The sequence below is a fragment of the Colobus angolensis genome, unplaced genomic scaffold (assembly GCF_000951035.1).
Source record: "Colobus angolensis palliatus isolate OR3802 unplaced genomic scaffold, Cang.pa_1.0 Scaffold14, whole genome shotgun sequence".
Lineage (NCBI taxonomy): Eukaryota > Metazoa > Chordata > Mammalia > Primates > Cercopithecidae > Colobus > Colobus angolensis.
Genome location: NW_012114488.1, coordinates 9,717,192 through 9,735,431, shown reverse-complemented (window position 1 = coordinate 9,735,431; position 18,240 = coordinate 9,717,192). Strand labels below are relative to the sequence as shown.

Genomic DNA, 18,240 nt, shown 5'->3' with positions numbered 1-18,240 from the left:
CAAGATGACTTTAAATGACACCTGCACCCCAGCTGGCTCAACCTCGGTCCCTGAGCCGAGATCTCTTTTGTCAGGAGCTCACCAGGCCTCGCTGCTTGGTCTTTGCCTTCAGTGCGCCCTGTCTTCAGTCCTGCTCAGGCACCTGCGGCTGAGCTTCCCGTGGGACTTGGGACCTGGCCCAGCACAGCGGGATTTCCAGTATCCACTCCACCCTCAGCGCTGAGCGGGTGCTGCTCATCTAGCCACAGCCGCCTCTTCACCCCGTGCCCCACCCGAGGAAGACCGATGCTGTCCATTCTTGCTGGGAGGTGCAAGATGAGGCCAGGGGGCTCCAAGGCCTCCTGTCCAGCCTGTCTCAGAGGCGGCTCGAGGACCTGGGCCTCAGGGGTCTGGGGTGGGAGAGCCCCCTGCCCACCCCCACAGAACAGCCCTCTGGAGGCTCTCCCAGCCCTTCCCCAGGGTGGAAGGCTCGGCCACTCCCTGCCCCTCAGCCTCAGCAGCCCTTCCCTGGGCCAGAGGCCACGCTGCAGCTTTCTCAGCTCAGGCTCACTGCAGAGCAGGGGTCACTCCTGACCCTCTGAGACCTCCACCTCTCCTCCCAGGCAGGGCCTTCCTCCTCCCACTGGGTGAGGGCTCTGCACCACCCCAAGGGCTCCCGGCTCCTGCCTATTCCCCAGTCCTCTCCCACTGCGAGAAGGCTGCAGAGGACACTGGAGTGAGGATGGCTCCGTATCTGGGGCTCTGGGGTCCTAGGCTGGGCGCTGGGCCCACATCCAGCTATGTCCTCGTCACCTCTGTGGGGGTGGCGGCATCTTCTACCCACCCTCCTCCTCCCCTCCCAGGCTCCCCACCCTTCAGGCTGCAGCCACCTGGCCGCCCCGCTCCGATGAGTTCAGGGAAGGCAGGGTTCCCTGAGGGCCTGGCTGGGTTTCGTTGCAAACCAGGTTATCCCTGCCTTCTAAGTCCTGGGCATCACTGGAAGGTTTTGGTTGTACTTGGTTGTTTGCTTTTTACCAATAATCTACCCAAATACCTTCTCCTACGGAATGAAAATAAAGCGTGCATGTTGGAAATGGAAATTAAGCAGAAGTTTTTCTGGTTCCAAATGAGCTCGACAGCTGCTTTGGCTCCCGTGTCGGAGACACACAAACGTAATGCAGGCTCTGCCTGAGCACAGGCTCCTGGGCAAAAGCCCCACATCACAAAGCCGAAGCCCTTACTGGCTCACAGGGAGCACCTGAGTCATGGGCTGAGGACCTCAGGCTTGAAAGCCCTGTACCAGCCAGTCAGCAGCGAACATTATTTGCTAAAATTAACAGTTGGAAATCAATGCCTTGTCCAACAGAGATACCATTTAGCTATAATTGATTTTTTCAAGGAAGTGAAACAACACGGGAGAAGGGTGGTCAGCCTGTAACTTATAAGGTGAAGTGCTTCCAACCTTCCTAACGCAATGGTTTTGGGGAAGGCAAGGATGACAGTGTCAGCGTGTCAGTAATAGCATTGTGCTTATGGAGGAAAATGTATTTTTCAGAGAGCCATATTGAAAGAGTTAGGAATGAAATGTTATGGTTTATATACATCACCAAAAAAAAAAAAACTTAGGCAAAAAATATTAAAAGAACACTAAAAGAACACAAATATAACACAAAATCAAAAAAGCTTATCTAATCCATGTTCAAAGTCCCCCAGTTGTCCAAAGAAATGCAATTTACTGTTGGTTTCTTCAAATCAGAATGGAACCAGCAAGTAAATGTTACGTTGTATTATCATGTCCCTATGTCTCATTAACACACAGCAGTCCTTCCGAATCTTTTGTTTCAGGCTTGTTTTCTTACAGGCAGACCAGGTACCCTCAAGGCCTCGCGGAGGACTCAATCTTGGCCCCAAAGACACTGATAGATGTCCGTGTGCTAAGCCCTAGGACCCGTGAAAATGGTCTGTGGCAAAAGGGCTTTGCATCTTTGGACAACCGAGGACCATCCTGGATTTTCTATGCGAGTTTAATCGCACCAGGGCCCTCGTAAGAGGAAGGCAGCAGGTCAGAGTCAGAGGACAAGATGCGGCCACGGAGGTCGGGACGGATGGGAGCAAGGCCACTGTGGGAAAGGGCCATGAGCCAAGGAGTGCTGGCACCTCTGGAGGCTGGCACAGGCAGGAAGCGGGTTCTGGAAATGAAACGCAGCCTGCCAATGCCTCGATCTTAGGACCTATGCCCTCCAGAACCGTAAGATGACCAATATGTGTTGTTTTACACCACCACGTTGGTGAGAATTAGCTCCAGCATCCAGAAGGAACTCACAGCCACCCGCTGGGGGAGCTGCAGGTAAGTCACGGTGTTCTTCCCCTTGGGTCTTTACTGCTTTCTTCCTGTAATTAGGTGGTTATGTTCAAAGTAGCTTCCTGCATTGTTCCGTGAATTCATGACTACATATTTTATACTGTGATGATCACGTCTCCCGCACATCAAACACCCAAAAACCAGAGGACTTGTCATTCATCGCTGCAGCGTCTACATGGCCTTTTCCAGGATACATTCAGAAGAAACGTTTTTTTAGATAGATCAGTGAGGAAATGTGTACTATTGATATAGCACCTTTTAAGGAAAGATGTTAGAATAAGGCAGAATGGAGCCTTACCATATCTGAGGGGTTGGTTACTGTATATTTATCATTATTTTCTAAATGTAAAATGAAATAGACTCACTTCTTGGTTATAATGGGGGCTTTGGAATAGTATGGTTCACCGATGTAAAAACAGATGCCATCCCAATGTAGTCACAAGGATGCTTAGAAGAGGGAGGAGGAAATCAGGGCCGGAGAGACGTGGCACTGGAGGCTCTGGAGGTGGAGCACAGGCCCTCCAGCCAGGGTATGTGGGCAAAGGCCCAGAAATGGGTTCTCCCTTGGGCTTCCACAAGGAAGGCGCTCTGCTGGTGCCTGGACTACAGCCCAGTGAGACCGATTTTGGGTTTCTGCTCTCTAAAGTGGTAGGATGATAAATTTGTGGACTTTTAAAATTAACTAAAATAGAAAAGGACAAAAATCGACCTCTCCAATAGGTAATGAGTTCAACTATTGAATGAAATTAGTATTATTCCGTGTGTGTGTGTGTGTGTGTGTGTGTTATGTGAGCAATAAGCTTAGTGTTAACATTAAAAAAAGATGCTGCAATGCCACTTGTTTGCAGGAAATAAGAATTTGAAAGTGAATGCTGGAAACTGTCCTGCAAAGCTGCCCCCAAATGATTCCTTTGCTCCTAGAACAGATCTCTGGGCTGCTGTGCCCGTGGCCTTGCTCCTTGATCTGCAGTGTCCTGCACCGTTCACACTCAAGCATGCTCTGGCACCTGGGCACCATGTCCCTGTGAAGGCTGTGAGAAACCCACTGGACCAGAACCTGAAGTTTTATCAAAGTCTCGGTGGTTCCCATGCACAGCAAAAAGAAAGATTTCCAGGCTTCCATGTGAGAGTGCGACGGCCTTCCTCTCTCCACCTCCCCACAAGTAGAGCTGCCCGGGGACCCTCTGTGGCTGAAAAACAGAGAAAGTTTGCCTGGCACAGACACATTCCAGGACTGGGCAAATGGTCTGGAGAGCTGGTTTTCCAATGCACCTTTACAGCCCTCTAGGAAAACAAGGTGTGGTGCTCTCCTTTCCTCGCCATTTCTCCAGCAGCACTCTGAGGGTATGTAATGCTAGATAACACACCCTTACTATAACAAAATGCCAGTGAGTTGCGTCCGGAGCCCAGGAGGCTTAACTAATCAATAACCTTGAAACATACCATCTCACATTGTTTAAAAAGAAAACTGGGCCGCGCACGGTGCCTCATGCCTGTAATCCCAGCACTTCAGAAGGCCAAGTCAGGCAGATCATCTGAGGTTGGGAGTTCGAGACCAGCTGACCAACATGGAGAAACCCTGTCTCTACTAAAAATGCAAAAAATTAGCCAGGTGTGGTGGTGCACGCCTGTGATCCCAGCTACTCAGGAGGCTGAGGCAGGACAGTCACTTGAACACAGAAGGCATACAGTGAGCTGAGATCGTGCCATTACACTCCAGCCTGGGCAAGAAGAGTGAAACCTCGTCTAAAGAAGAAAAAGAAAAAAAAAAAAAGCTAAAGCTGGGTGTGGTGGCTTACACCTGTAATCCCAGCACTTTGGGAGGCCAAAGTGGTAGGATCACTTGAGGTTGGGAGTTCAAGACCAGCCTGGGCAACAAAGCAAACCCTGTCTCTACAAAAAAATAAAACATAAAAATTAACCAGGCAGCTACTCAGGAGGCTGAGGCAGGAGGATCAATGGAGCCCAGGAAATTGAGGGTGAGATTACACAGCTGCACTCCAGCCGGAGTGACAGAGTGAGACCCTGTCTCAAGAAAAGAAAAAAGAAGAAAAAGAAACCTGAGTATCCCTGGGGTGTTACAAGGAAGATACTGCATTCTGGTAAGAGTCAAGGCCATGTCTGGAGCCTCAGCGCTGACGCATGCTTCTTGCCATGCTGAGCCAGGGAAAGTGCGCGCTGCACCTGCTCTTTCAAAGAGAGTGGTCCCAGAGCTGATGATGATCTTTTTCCAAAGCCTGAAGATGAAAGTGTCAGAAGAATACTGTATGTTTTTTCAAAGTTATAGGAGGGTAAGGTGAGAACACGAGAATAAAAACTTAATTGCAGAGGAAAAATAGAAAAACTCAGCAGGTCTGAGATGGTGGCTCTTATCTAGACACAGCAGGTGCTGCACCCAGCCTCCAGAGGACCACAGCCGAGGGCCCGCAGAGGCTGAGTCAGAAAGGACCTAGTGATTGCGCTTCACTGCTGAACAAAAAGTGAGAGGGGGCTGATGGCAAGTAATGGGACCTGTGTTTCATTCACTCCTTTTGACATGGTATGACAGTGACACCCCGTGACCACTCTGTAAATGAGATGAGGAAGAGGCCGGGGTGGTTTGTGTAGGTAGAGGACAGAGGGTCTGATGCAAAATCACCCTGAAAGTATTCTCTAATCCCCAATTGGTCTCCGCTATGATCAGGAGTTTGTGGTGGCCTCAGGTCTTCCCTCAGGGTCACCGTGCTTCTGGTGCCCATGGACAAGCCTCAAGCATGACCTGGCATCTCTCGAAGGAACAAAAGCCAGTGCCCAGGCAGCAGGGAGGCCTCTGCACACCTCCAGCAATAGCAGAAGCAGAAATAATGATAAAAATAAAGTCAGCGTGCAGCTCATGGATTTCAGCTCATGCCCCAAAAAGCAGGGTCTCTTGCAAAGACTCTGAGACACTGATCCATGACGCCAACCAAACGGGGGTTCCCAAGCACAGTGCCTGCTGGGGTCAAATTACACTCCCCAAAAGATATGTGAGTCTGCACCCCCCCGTACCTCGAAATGTGACCTTGTTTGGAAATAGGGTCATTGCAGCTGTAATAAGATGGAAGTCGCCAGGGTGGCCCTGATCCAATCTAACTGCAGTTCTTAGAATGCCATGTGAAGATGGAGGCAGAGACTGGAGAGAGAATCCCACCAGCCAAGGACACCAGAGGTCGCCAGCAAAGCACTGAGGACAGGGAGAGGCTGGAACAGATTCAGAAGGAGCCAGCCCTGTGGATGCTGTGATCTCAGACTTCCAGCTCCAGAACGGTGAGGGAGTGAATTTCTGCTATTTAAGCTGCCCAGTGCACGGAACTTTGTTGCTAGGCTCCAGGAGACTAATCCAGCACTGAAGCCAGAGGGGCTGTATCAATAACGGACCGGAAGGCCTTTCAAACCTCTACTATGAGCGTCATGCCCCACTGCCTGCACCTCCAGCCAGCTCCGTGCTTCTTAGCCTAACAGCCAGAGCTACTTTTCTTAAAAATATAGACACAGAAAACGGAGCTTAAGATGGGCGATAGGAGGCAGGACTGGCGTGCAGCTCCTGCTCAGACAGACAGAACAGCATGTGGACAGACCCACATCGTGAACTTTTGTTCCAAGAACTACCACAGCAACATACCAGGAAAGCCTAGAGAATCCACGGACTCTTTGAAGGAACTTCATCGCCGCTGCAGGCTCCATGAGACACTGAAAATCTGTGAGTCTGCCTGCCTTCTCAGTGGGGAGGCTGGTGGTCTGGGGCAAGTTCTCAGCTCAGGTCACCGGCTGCCTAGAAATACACTCGGTGCTGTTGGGGGCACAGTGGGAGTGAGACCAGCCTTTAGGACTGTGGGCTGCATGGGAGCAGGGTAAGGCCTGTGACTGCCACCTTTCCCCCCACTTTCCTGGTGATCTGTGTGATGCAGCAGAGGCCCCCCGTGAACATAGCTCCACTGACGTGGGACTCACACCCCCATCCCCCACAGCAGCCACACCAAACCCTGCCCAAGGAGAATCTGAGATCAGAAACACCTAACCCGGTCCCACCTTGGGGTCTTTTTCTACCTACCTTGGTAGCTGAAGACGAAGGACCTAATCCCTTGGGAGTTCCACAGCCCTGACCACCTCGGGAGAAACCTGAATACTTCAAAGGTGACCCGAGGGCAAGCTTGTCTTCTCCCTATACAACCTCAGCTGATGCACTCCTGAAAGCACCACCTCCTGGCGGAAGGACAACCAACACAAAACCAGAGCACTGAAAAAAAACACAACCAAGGACCCTCACAGAGTCTACTTCACTCCCCTGTGCCTCCACTGGAGGTGTTGGTATCCACAGCTGAAAGACCTGAAGATGGATCACATCACAGGACTCTTTGCAGACACTCCTCAGTACCAGCCCAGAGCCCAGTAGCTCTGCTGGGTGGCTAGATCCAGAAGAGCAAAAACAATCACTACAGTTCAGCTCTCAGGAAGCCCCATCCCTAGGGGTGCTCAAGGGAGTACCCCATGGAACAAAAGAATCTGAAAAGCAGGTCTTGAGTCCCAGATCTTCCCTCTGACATAGTCTACCCAAATGAGAAGGAACCAGAAAAACAATCTGGTAATACGACAAAACAAGGTTAACACCTCCAAAAGATCACACCAGCACAGCAACAATGGATCCAAACCAAAAGGAAATCTCTCTGAATTGCCGGAAAAAGAATTCAGAAGGTCAATTATTAAGCTAATCAAGGAGGCACCAGAGAAAGGTGAACTCCAACTTAAAGAGAAAAAAAAAAAGATATACGAAATGAAAGGAAAATTCTTCAGTGAAATAGCACAAATTAAAAAAAAAATCACAACTTCTGGAAATCAAGGACACACTTAGAGAAATGCAAAATGCACTGGAAAGTCTCAGCAATAGATTCCAACGAGCAGAAAAAAGAACTTCAGAGTTCAAAGACAAAGACAAGGCTTTGGAATTAGCCCAATCCATCAAAGACAAACAAAAAAGGATTTTAAAACGTAAACAAAACCTCCAAGAAGCTTGGGACTGTGTTAAGCATCCAAACCTAAGAATAGTTGGTGTTCCCGAGGAAGAAGAGAAATCTAAAATTCTGGAAAACACATTTGAGGGAAAAATCAAGGACGGCTTCCCAGGCCTTGCTAGAGATCTAGATATTCAAAATACAAGAAGCTCAAAGAACATCTGGGATGTTCATCACAAAAAGATCATTGCCTAGGCACATAGTCATCAAGTTATCTACAGTGGAGATGAAGGAAAGAATCTTAAGAGCTATGAGGCAAGGCCGGGCGCGGTGGCTCACGCCTGTAATCCCAGCACTTTGGGAGGCCGAGGCGGGTGGATCACGAGGTCAGGAGTTCAAGACCAGTCGGGCCAAGATAGTGAAACCCCATCTCTACTAAAAATACAAAAAATTAGCTGGGCGTGGTGGTGGGTGCCTGTAATCCCAGCTACTTGGGAGGCTGAGGCAGAGAATTTCTTGAACCCAGGAGGCAGAGGTTGCAGTGAGCCAAGACTGTGCCACTGCACTCCAGCCTGGGCGACAGAGTGAGACTCTGTCTCAAAAAAAAAAAAAAAAAAAAAAAGAGCTATGAGGCAAAATCATCAGGTAAACTATAAAGGAAAACCTATCAGATTAACAGCAGATTTCTCAGCAGAAATCCTACAAGCTAGAAGGGATTGGGGTCTTATGTTTAGCCTCCTTAAATAAAACAATTATCAGCCAAGAATTTTGTATCTGGTGAAACTAAACTTCATAAATGAAGGAAAGAGACAATCTTTTCCAGACAAACAAATGGTAAGATAATTTGCCACTACCAAGCCAGCACTATGAAAACTGCTAGAAGGAGCTCTAAATCTTAAAACAAATCCTCTAAACACACCAAAATAGAACCTTCTTAAAACATAAATCTCACAAAACCTATATAACAATGATGCAATTTAAAAAATAAAAAAAAGGTATTCAGGCAACAAATAGCACAATGAAAAGAATAGTACCTCACATCTCAACACTAACTTTCAATGTAAATGGCTTAAATGCTCCACTTAAAAGATACAGAGTAGCATAAACCTAAGATAAAGAGGTGGAAAAGATATTCCATAAAAATGGATACCAAAAGCAAGCAGGAGTAACTATTCATTCTTATATCAAACAAAACAGACTTTAAAGCAACAGCAGTTAAAAACACAAAGAAGGATATTACATAATTATAAAAGAAGTAGTCCAACAGGAAACTATCACAATCCTAAATATACATGCACCTAACATTGGAGCTCCCAAGTTTACAAAACAATTACTACTAGACCTAGGAAATGAGAGAGACAGTCACACAATAATAGTGGGGGGACTTCAATACTCCACTGACAGCACTAGACAGGTCATCAAAATGGAAAGTCAACAAAGAAGCAATGGAGTTAAACTATACCCTACAACAAATATACTTGACAGATATTTAAAGAATATTCCACCAAAAAACTGTAAAACATTCTACTCATCAGCACATGGAGCATTCTCCAAGACAGATCATATCATAGGCCACAAAACAAGGCTCAGTAAATTTAAGAACATCAAAGTTATATCAAGTACTCTCTCAGACCACACTGGACTAAAATTGGAAATTAACTCCAAAAGGCACCCTCAAAACCAGGCAAATACATGGAAATCAAATAACCTGCTCCTGAATGATTTTGTTGGGTCAATAAAATCAAGATGGAAATTAAAACATTATTTGAGCTGAATAATAATAGTGACAGAGCTTATCAGAATCTCTGGGATACAGCAAATGCAGTGCTAAGGGGAAAGTTCATAGCATTAAATGCCTACATCAAAAAGTCTAAAAGAGCACAAATAGACAATCTAAGGTCACACCTCAAGAAACTGGAGAAACAACAACAATCCAAACCCAAACCCAGCAGAAGAAAAGAAATAACAAAGATCACAGCAGACCTAAATGAAATAGAAACAAAAAGAAAATACAAAAGTTGAATGAAACAAAAAGCTGGTTCCTTGAAAAGATAAATAAAAGTGATAGACCATTAGCAAGATTAACCAAGAAGAGAGAAAATCCAAATAAATTCAATTAGAAACAAAATGGGAGATATTACAACCAATACCATAGAAATACAAAAGATTATTCAAGGCTACTATGAACACCCTTTAAGTACAAGCTAGAAAACTTGGAGGAGATGCATCAATTCATAGAAATATCCAACCCTCTTAGATTACGCCAGAAAGAAACAGAAACTCTGAACAGACCAATAACAAGCAGCAAGATTGAAATGGTAATTTTTAAATTGCCAATAACAAAAAAGTTCAGAACCAGATGTATTCACAGCAGAATTCTATCAGACATTTGAAGAAGAATTGGAACCAATCCTATTGACACTATTCCACAGGATAGAGAAGGAGGGAATCCTTCTTAAATCATTTATGAAGCCATTATCACCCCAATACCAAAATCAGGGAAGGACACAACGAAAAAAGAAAACTATAGACCAATATCCCTGATGAACATAGATGTAAAAATCTTCAGCAAAATACTAACTGAATCCAACAGCATATCAAAAAGATACTCCACCACGATCAAGTGGGCTTCATACCAGGGATGCAGGGATGGTTTAACATCAACAAGTCAATAAATGTGACATATCACATAAACAGAATTAAAAACAAAAAATCACATGATCATCCCAATAGATGCAGAAAAAGCATTTGACAAAATCCAGCATTGCTTTATTACTAAAACCCTCAGCAGTATTGGCATAGAAGTGGCATACATGAAGGTAATAAAAGCCATCTCTGCCAAACACACAGCCAACATTATACTGAATGGGGAAAAGTTGAAAGCATTTCCCCTGAGAGCTGGAACAAGACATGGATGCTCACTTTCACCTCTTCTATTCAACATAGTACTGGAAGTCCTAGCCAGAGCAACCAGGCAAGAGAAAGAAATCAAGGGCATCCAAATTGGTAAAGAGGAAGGCAAACCGTCACTGTTTGCTGAAAATATAATCGTATACCTAGAAAACCCTAGTAAAGAGGAAGTCAAACTGTTACTGTTTGCTGATGATATAATCGTATACCTAGAAAACCCTGAAGACTCATCCAAAAAGCTCCTCTAACTGGTAATTGAAGTTAGCAAAGTTTCCGGATACAAAGTTAATGTACATAAATCAACAGCTCTGCTACACACCAACAGTGACCAAGCTGAGAATCAAATCAAGAACTCAACCCCTTTTACAATAGCTGGAAAAAAAAACTTAGGAATATACCTAACCAACAAGGTGAAAGACCTCTACAAGGAAAACTACAAAACACTGCTGAAATAAATAATAGATGACACAAACAAATGGAAACACATTCCATGCTCATGGATAGGTAGAAATCAATATTGTGAAAATGACCGTACCGCCAAAAGCAATCTACAAATTCAATGCAATTCCCATCAAAATACCATCATCATTTTTCACAGAACTAGAAAAAATGATTGAAAATTCCTATGGAACCAAAAAAGGGCCCACATAGCTGAAGCAAGACTAAGCAAAAAGAACAAAATCTGGAGGCATCACATTACCTGACTTCAAACTATACTGTAATGTCAGAGTAACCAAAACAGCATGGTACTTGAATAAAAATAGGCACATAGACAAATGGAAGAGAATAGAGAACCAAGAAATAAAGCCAAATATTTACAGCCAAGTGCTCTTCAACAAAGCAAACAAAAACAAAGTAGGGAAAGGACACCCTATTCAACAAATGATGCTGGGATACTTGCCTATCCACATGTAGAAGAATGAAACTCATTCTTCATCTCTCACCTTATACAAAAATTTACTCAAGATGGATCAAAGACTTAAATCTAAGAACCTGAAACAACAAAAATTCTAGAAGATAACATTGGAAAAACCCTTCTAGACACTGGCTTAGACAAAGAGTTCATGACCAAGAACCTAAAAGGAAATACAACAAAAACAAAGATAAATAGATGGGACGTAATTAAATTAGAAAGCTTCTGCACAGCAAAAGAAATAATCAACAGAGTTAACAGACAACCCACAGGGTGGGAGAAAATCTTCACAGTCTATACATCCAACAAAGGACTAATATTCAGGATCCGCAAGGAACTCAAACAAATCAAAAATAAGAAATAATCCATCAAAGTGGGCTAAGAACATGGATAGACAATTCTCAAAAGAAGATACACAAATTGCCAACAAGCATATGAAAAAATGCTCAACATCACTTATTATCAGGGAAACGCACATCAAAACCGCAAGGTGGTATCATCTCACTCCTGCAATAATGCCCATAATTAAAAAAATAAAAAAAAATAGATGTTAACATAGATGCAGTGAAAAGGGAACACTTTTACACTATTGGTGGAAATGTAAACTAGTACAACCACTATGGAAAACAGTGTGGAGATTCCTTTAAGAACTAAAAGTAGAATTACTATTTGATCCAGCAGTCCCACTCCTGGGTATCTACCCAGAGGAAAAGTCATTATACCAAAAAATACTCGCACAGCATAATTTGCAAATGCAAAAATATGGAACCACCCCAAATGCCCATCAATCAATGAGTGGATAAAGAAAAACTGTGGTGGCCAGGCGTGGTGGCTCAAGCCTGTAATCCCAGCACTTTGGGAGGCCGAGACGGGCGGATCACAAGGTCAGGAGATCGAGACCATCCTGGCTAACACGGTGAAACCCCGTCTCTACTAAAACATACAAAAAACTAGCCGGGCAAAGTGGCGGGCGCCTGTGGTCCCAGCTACTTGGGAGGCTGAGGCAGGAGAATGGCGTAAACCCGGGAGACGGAGCTTGCAGTGAGCTGAGATCCGGCCACTGCACTCCAGCCTGGGCGACAGAGCGAGACTCCGTCTCAAAAAAAAAAAAGAAATACTGTGGTATATATACCATGGAATACTACTCAGCCATAACAAAGAATGAAATAATGGGATTCATGGCAACCTGGATGGAACTGGAGACCATTACTCTTAGTGAAGTAACTCAGGAATGGAAAAACCAAACATTGTGTGTTCTCACTCATAACTGGGAGCTAAGTTATGAGGACACAAAGGCATAAGGATACAATGGACTTCGGGAACTCATGGGAAGGGCTAGGAGGGGGGCTGAAGGAAAAAAGACTACACACTCGGTACAGTGTACACTGCTTGGGTGATAGTTGCACCAAAGTCTCAGAAATCACCACTAAAGAACTTATTCATGTAACCAAATACCACCCATTCCCCAAAATCCTATTGAAACAAAAAATTAATTTTTAAAAAATTAGTTGAATTGTATATTTTAAATTAGTTAAAATATATATACATATATATGTATATGCACATATATATACACATATATAGAAAAAATGGAGTCCCATCACTGTCCTGCTTAGAAATCCCAAAAGGCTTCCAGGAAAAAAGAATCCAATCCAAGACCTTGCCATGACCTCAAATCCTGACATCACTCTCCTCTCCACATGCATCTCAGGCCAGCCTGGGCAGCCCCAGGCCTGCATGTGGTTCCTGAAGGCAAGCCAAGCTCAGGCTTCCTTGGTCCAGCCATGCCAGGGTCTGCCTGTCTGGGACAATCCACCCCCGGGTCTTGCTGGTTGGTTTCTTCTCATCAGTCAGGTCTTAGTCTAAACGTGGCTTGGGTAGAGAAGTCTACGGTAACCATGCCCCATGCCTCTGCCGGTGTGGCCCACCCAGAGCACTCCCTGTCACCCTATTTCTGCACAGTGCTTACCCCCATGTGAAACCATCTTGTTGAGTTAGTTGTTTACTTGCAAGGATGCTAAAATAGAAGACCTGTACTCTTTTCATGGAATCCTGGTGCCCAGCACAGGGCCAGACACACAGCTATCACTCCCCAGACTTTGCCCGAAGAATAAAAGGAGAAGGGAGGGTGAGGCAGGGGTGGATCAGCTTGAGCCACCAAGTGTGTACCTGGCAGTGGAGGAGCCCAAGGCCACCCCCGCCCGTGGATATCCATGAGATCATCATTTCAAGAAGGATGTTGCTATGTTTATCCTATTAACTTGGAGATATGCACTTCCGTGGCTAAATCCTCATGTAGAATGAGCTTTCCCAACACAGGAGCTGCACCCTATGAGTACTCAGTCCCACATGCCTAGCGCAGAGTGTGGCCTGAGACTGACACCCAGCATGTGTTCACAGCCGTTTCCTCAAGCTCACTGAATCCTCACCTTCGCTTTCTTTGGAAATGGTTTTATGGGGTTTGCTCCATCTATTCTATATCAGACAGAAGTGAGACACTGGGTTCAGGGACCAGGGGCACTCACGCCTGGCTCCACTGTGCCCACAGGGCCTCTGCCAGAGAAGTGTGCGACTCCAGATTCAGGAACCAGGGGCACTCACACCTGGCTCCACTGTGCCCACGGGGCCTCCGCCAGAGAAGTGTGAGACTCCAGATTCAGGAACCAGGGGCACTCATGCCTGGCTCTGCTGTGCCCACGGGGCCTCCGCCAGAGAATTGGAACGGAGGCGTTTCCTTCACGGTGGCTACTCAATGTGCATTTGGCAAGTGGGATGTTTGGGTTATATATCCTGGAAAAACATGTCTTCATGATTCCTTAGAGAATTTTAAGACTCACATAAATTGCCAAGCCTGTCTCCACACCCAGCTCTCAGCTGCATGTACGTTACAAGGGTACAAGGATTTTTTTTCCCATTACTTCAAAATATCTGAAGGATAACAAACTATACAATTTTCCGACACCTTGCGTCTTACCCAAACACACACAGCATTATCTATGGGGGAAAATCCACTCAATTAAGAAAAAAACCCTATGTATGTATATAAATCTTACCACAATTAAATTATCCATTTAGGATTAATAAACTATAAGATGATTTTGTAATTCTTGTAAATGAATAATACATCCCACCTATGACGAGACAGCAGCCAGAGAATGGGGAGGTATAATTTCTTAAAACAGCTCCATCTAAAACCCCCTGGATTTTTATGCACACATAAAGAAATAATGTTTGTCTTTTTCCAGTGTGGAGAGGGGAGATTTTGGAAAAAGAGGAGAAAGAGTCTCAGTGTGGCAATGAAGGTCCTGTGAGTTCCACGCAGCCTCGGCCGGGGGCATGGATCTGAGCCCCTGCGGCCTCCTCAGGAAAGCTCAGGATGCTTCTGAGGTCTCACAGGGGATGCACCTATTGGGTGTGGGCTCCCCCACATGTGGGTGAGGAGGGAGACGACAGGACACAGAGGGACAGACGTGGCCAGCACCCTCCCTGTGACCAGAGATGCCTGTAGCACTGAGATAAGGCCTGAACAGAAGGGACTGAGCCACCAGGTTTGACCCATGACCTGAGTGCATTAGCCAAAAATAAAAAATCTGCCCCCAATGTTGAATATGCTGGGAGAAATGAAGGATTCTAGGAGAAAATAAGTCTGTAGAAAAAAACCTTTGTTTAAATTCCCTCTCATTAATTCCCTGCTATACTTAGCAAATTACATCATCTGTGATGCCTCAATTTCACCACCTGAAAAATGGGGGAAAACTAACAGATCCCCTGCCCACTTCCCAGGGCTGAGGGAGGGTGCGAGGCGTGAAAAACAGGCACACGTCAAGAGTCGGGTTGTTATTTCACAGCTGTTCCTCTGCAGGCAGGAGGATAGCCATGCTACCAGTCCTCAGGGGCTCAAACCTGGGAGGCCTTCCAGACACCCAAACTGGATCTCATGGCCTTCTCCAACCTGCTGCTCTGCACACCAGACACAGACAAAACGTAGCTTTCACTGGGTCTTTTGCTTCATGATTTAGCAACGACCTCAATGCAGAAAGTGATTCTTGGCTGTCATCGGATGAGCACAATTTTTTCTGGAGAACCGGTGTTTTATGAGACCTGCCCCCCCGGCCCAATAAAATCACCAGGCTGCGGAGACACTTACTGCTTTGCCCCAGAGGCTACAAGGAAGGCCCCACAGGCTGTTTGCTGGTGCCCATTCCCTGGAGCCATGTGTGAGGAGCGAGCAACAAACGCTCCACTCCAGGCTCCTGATTTGGTGCTCTGAGACCACGGGACATGGTCTCCAGCTGGTGCCCACAATTTTGGAAAATGTTCCCGTTCGCACTGAGTAATCCTTTTCTTCTGGGAAAGAAAGCACTCTGGGAAATGTGCAAAGGCTGACTTTGTTACACAAGCAGAAAAATGAGGATCCCAGAAACTGAAAAGAGCTATAAACTGTCTTCATCTGACCAGGAATGACAAATGACAAACACTCGTGAGAAAGGAATAACCAGGAGTGATGTCTGCAGATGACAAGAGCCAGACTTCTTGTCTTTTGTGGATTCTTGCAAATAATTACCACTTACACATCAAATGATATGCTGTCCCAATCTTCTTTACAAAATCATACATTTCTCTTCTTTTTCTGCCTCAATAAATGCTAATGTTCCATGAAGCCAATGTTATTCTCACCCACCCCACAGTGCGTCTAAACACAGATGGGCCTGCAGTGGCTTAGCCACATCACCCCCTTTCCAGAAGGCATGATGCTTCCCCTACCCTTTTCTAGCATTTCTGCAAGGACTAAAGTGATTCTTGTCTGCTGGACAGAGAAACAGTAAGAAATCCAAATGCAAATAGACTGACACCATCATGGTGACTTACATAACACCAGTTTTTAGAGTCGCCACAGAGACAGCTTCACAGAAGGTAATAAGCAAGCACTGGAAGATTGTTTTATCACTCTTCTTTCAAATCTAGTAGCTATTTCTTTTAAACCGTAATTGCATTGCTCTTAATTGCTTCATTAGTGCCTGGGCTTCATTATTCACCTTGTCTCACTTCTATTCAAACCAGTTTAGATTGTTTTTCTTTGTTTTTAATGAGGAACAATGGAACTCTGTCTGGATTGCAGAGACAGGAGAGATGATGTGGCCACACAGGCAGTTCAGCCTGTCCCGGGCCATATCCTGCTGGAGCTTTGGCCCAGAGCTCCTGAATACACCCTGGCTGGCTCTCTCTCTCCCGCTTTCTGTCTGTTAGCCACGAGTCTCTTCCTGGCCTTCCTCCTCACCAGGGGACTCATCAAGGGGTCCAAGCAGCAACCGCTCGGCAACTCCGGGAGCTGGGCATTGCAGGAGGCCACATTGACATGCTCAGAAGCTCAGCCCTGAGCTGCCCATGGGCCCCTGGATGCCCTTGTAAGGAGGCTGCCTGCCCAGGCCTAAGGGTCCTTCTATGACCTCTCAGCTGGTGCTGTGTCTTCAGCATCCTCCTTGGCTCAAAGAGACTGTCATCTGGCAGCCGAAACCCTGTGATCCCCATGTAGCTGTGTCCTGCCAACTGATGGTGACAGCAGGAAATACCACCTGCCCTGTCCCCCGGCCCAGATACTTTCTATTCTGCTATCAAAAATAGTAAAATTTGAGAGGAAAGGGAAAGTACTCCAGTAGCCACAAGGAAATAAAGTGGAATCATGCTAACATTTTCAATAGCATCTAGATCTGGTTTTCTAGAGTTGACCTAACAAGAAAATGGTCCTATTGTTATTAATAAACATAACCCTGAAATCTAAGCACTTTAAAAATCCATGCAACAGGGCAGGTGTGGTGGCTCATGCCTGTAGTCACAGCACTTTGGGAGGCCAAGGCGAGAGAATCGTTTGAGCTCAGGGGTTCAAGACCAGCCTAGACAATATAGTGAGACCCTGTGTCTAAATAACATAAAAATAAAAAACTGAATTCATGCAACAAATTCTAATATTTTTCAAAGGTTGTTTCGTGAAATGAAAACTCACCTAAAAATCATCTATGAATCTAAGAACACACAGGGAACAAATACAACAAAACAGCACAGAGACCTGGGAGGCGCGGGCTGCCTGGCACTGCACAGACTTCACCTCTGCGCCGTGGAAGTGGACAGGTGGGGCCTCTCCTGGCCCAAAGCCATTGGAGCTGGCTCTCCTCCTCCATCAGGACAGCGTCAGCCCTCCCAACCACCAGCACAGCAGCTCAGAGGAGACTGGCCGAGCGCCGCCGCCACCACGTCCTATCCCACGCAGATCAGTGCTCGGCATTGTGCCCACCTAAGTCTCATGAGTGTGGCTGTGAGGTTCGTTTGAGCACACTTGGCCCAACGTCCCGATCAGGTTCCCAGGCAACAAGACAGCAAGTTGCCTCTAGACCCTCAGCAAGTCCGCCCAGTTAGGCCTTCAGGGAAGCCCCCAGGCGAGCCATGAGCTTGCTTCCCCCACGGAGCTGTCGCCTCATGGAGGCACTCTCATCCCTGGTGCTTCTTTGCCTCCGTACGCACAGCCTGCAGGAGGGAGGTAGGATGGGGAGAGCCCAGAACCTCAGGGAGCCAGGGCCTCGCCTGCTCACAGAGTCATTCTCCTTTCAGATTTTTCTTCCATGACTGTGACATCACTACACGGAGCCCTTCAAGTAATCCCTAAAAGAAGTATTTCCTGACAGAAGCTGCTGGGTTTTGTGGTGGTTGTTCAGAATAGGAAGGATGCCTGCCTGTGATGCGTCAGATGAAATTAGACCGGGAATCCACCCGTTCCGTGAATTTCTAACACAAACTCCCCCACATTGCTACTGCCTTCTTGGGGGAGGAGGCCATTTCCTCAGTAATGGTGAATAAAAAGGTGTATTGCAGGAACACCCAAGCTCGAGAACAGGTATCTTGTCTTACACCCACGCTTCACACTGGACCTTCACCAGAACTCACCTTCTCGGAAGCTGCACAGAACTGGAACGTGAGGAATCACGTGCCTAGACATCACACGTGATCTATCCCAAATGCCTTCCACATTTCGAAAACTATGTGAGAAGCCTACACCACGAAACTCGTATCAGTGAAAGTACTCACAAGCTGGAGTGATCACAGCGCCTCCTGCGCTC

General features: G+C 46.1%; 1 protein-coding gene across 2 annotated transcripts in view; it reads right to left on the bottom strand.

The window, feature by feature from the left end:
- The window catches only part of RPS6KA2 (ribosomal protein S6 kinase, 90kDa, polypeptide 2), a 445,332-nt gene that overhangs the window by 419,276 nt on the left and 7,816 nt on the right, over window positions 1–18,240 (bottom strand). The window lies entirely within an intron of this gene.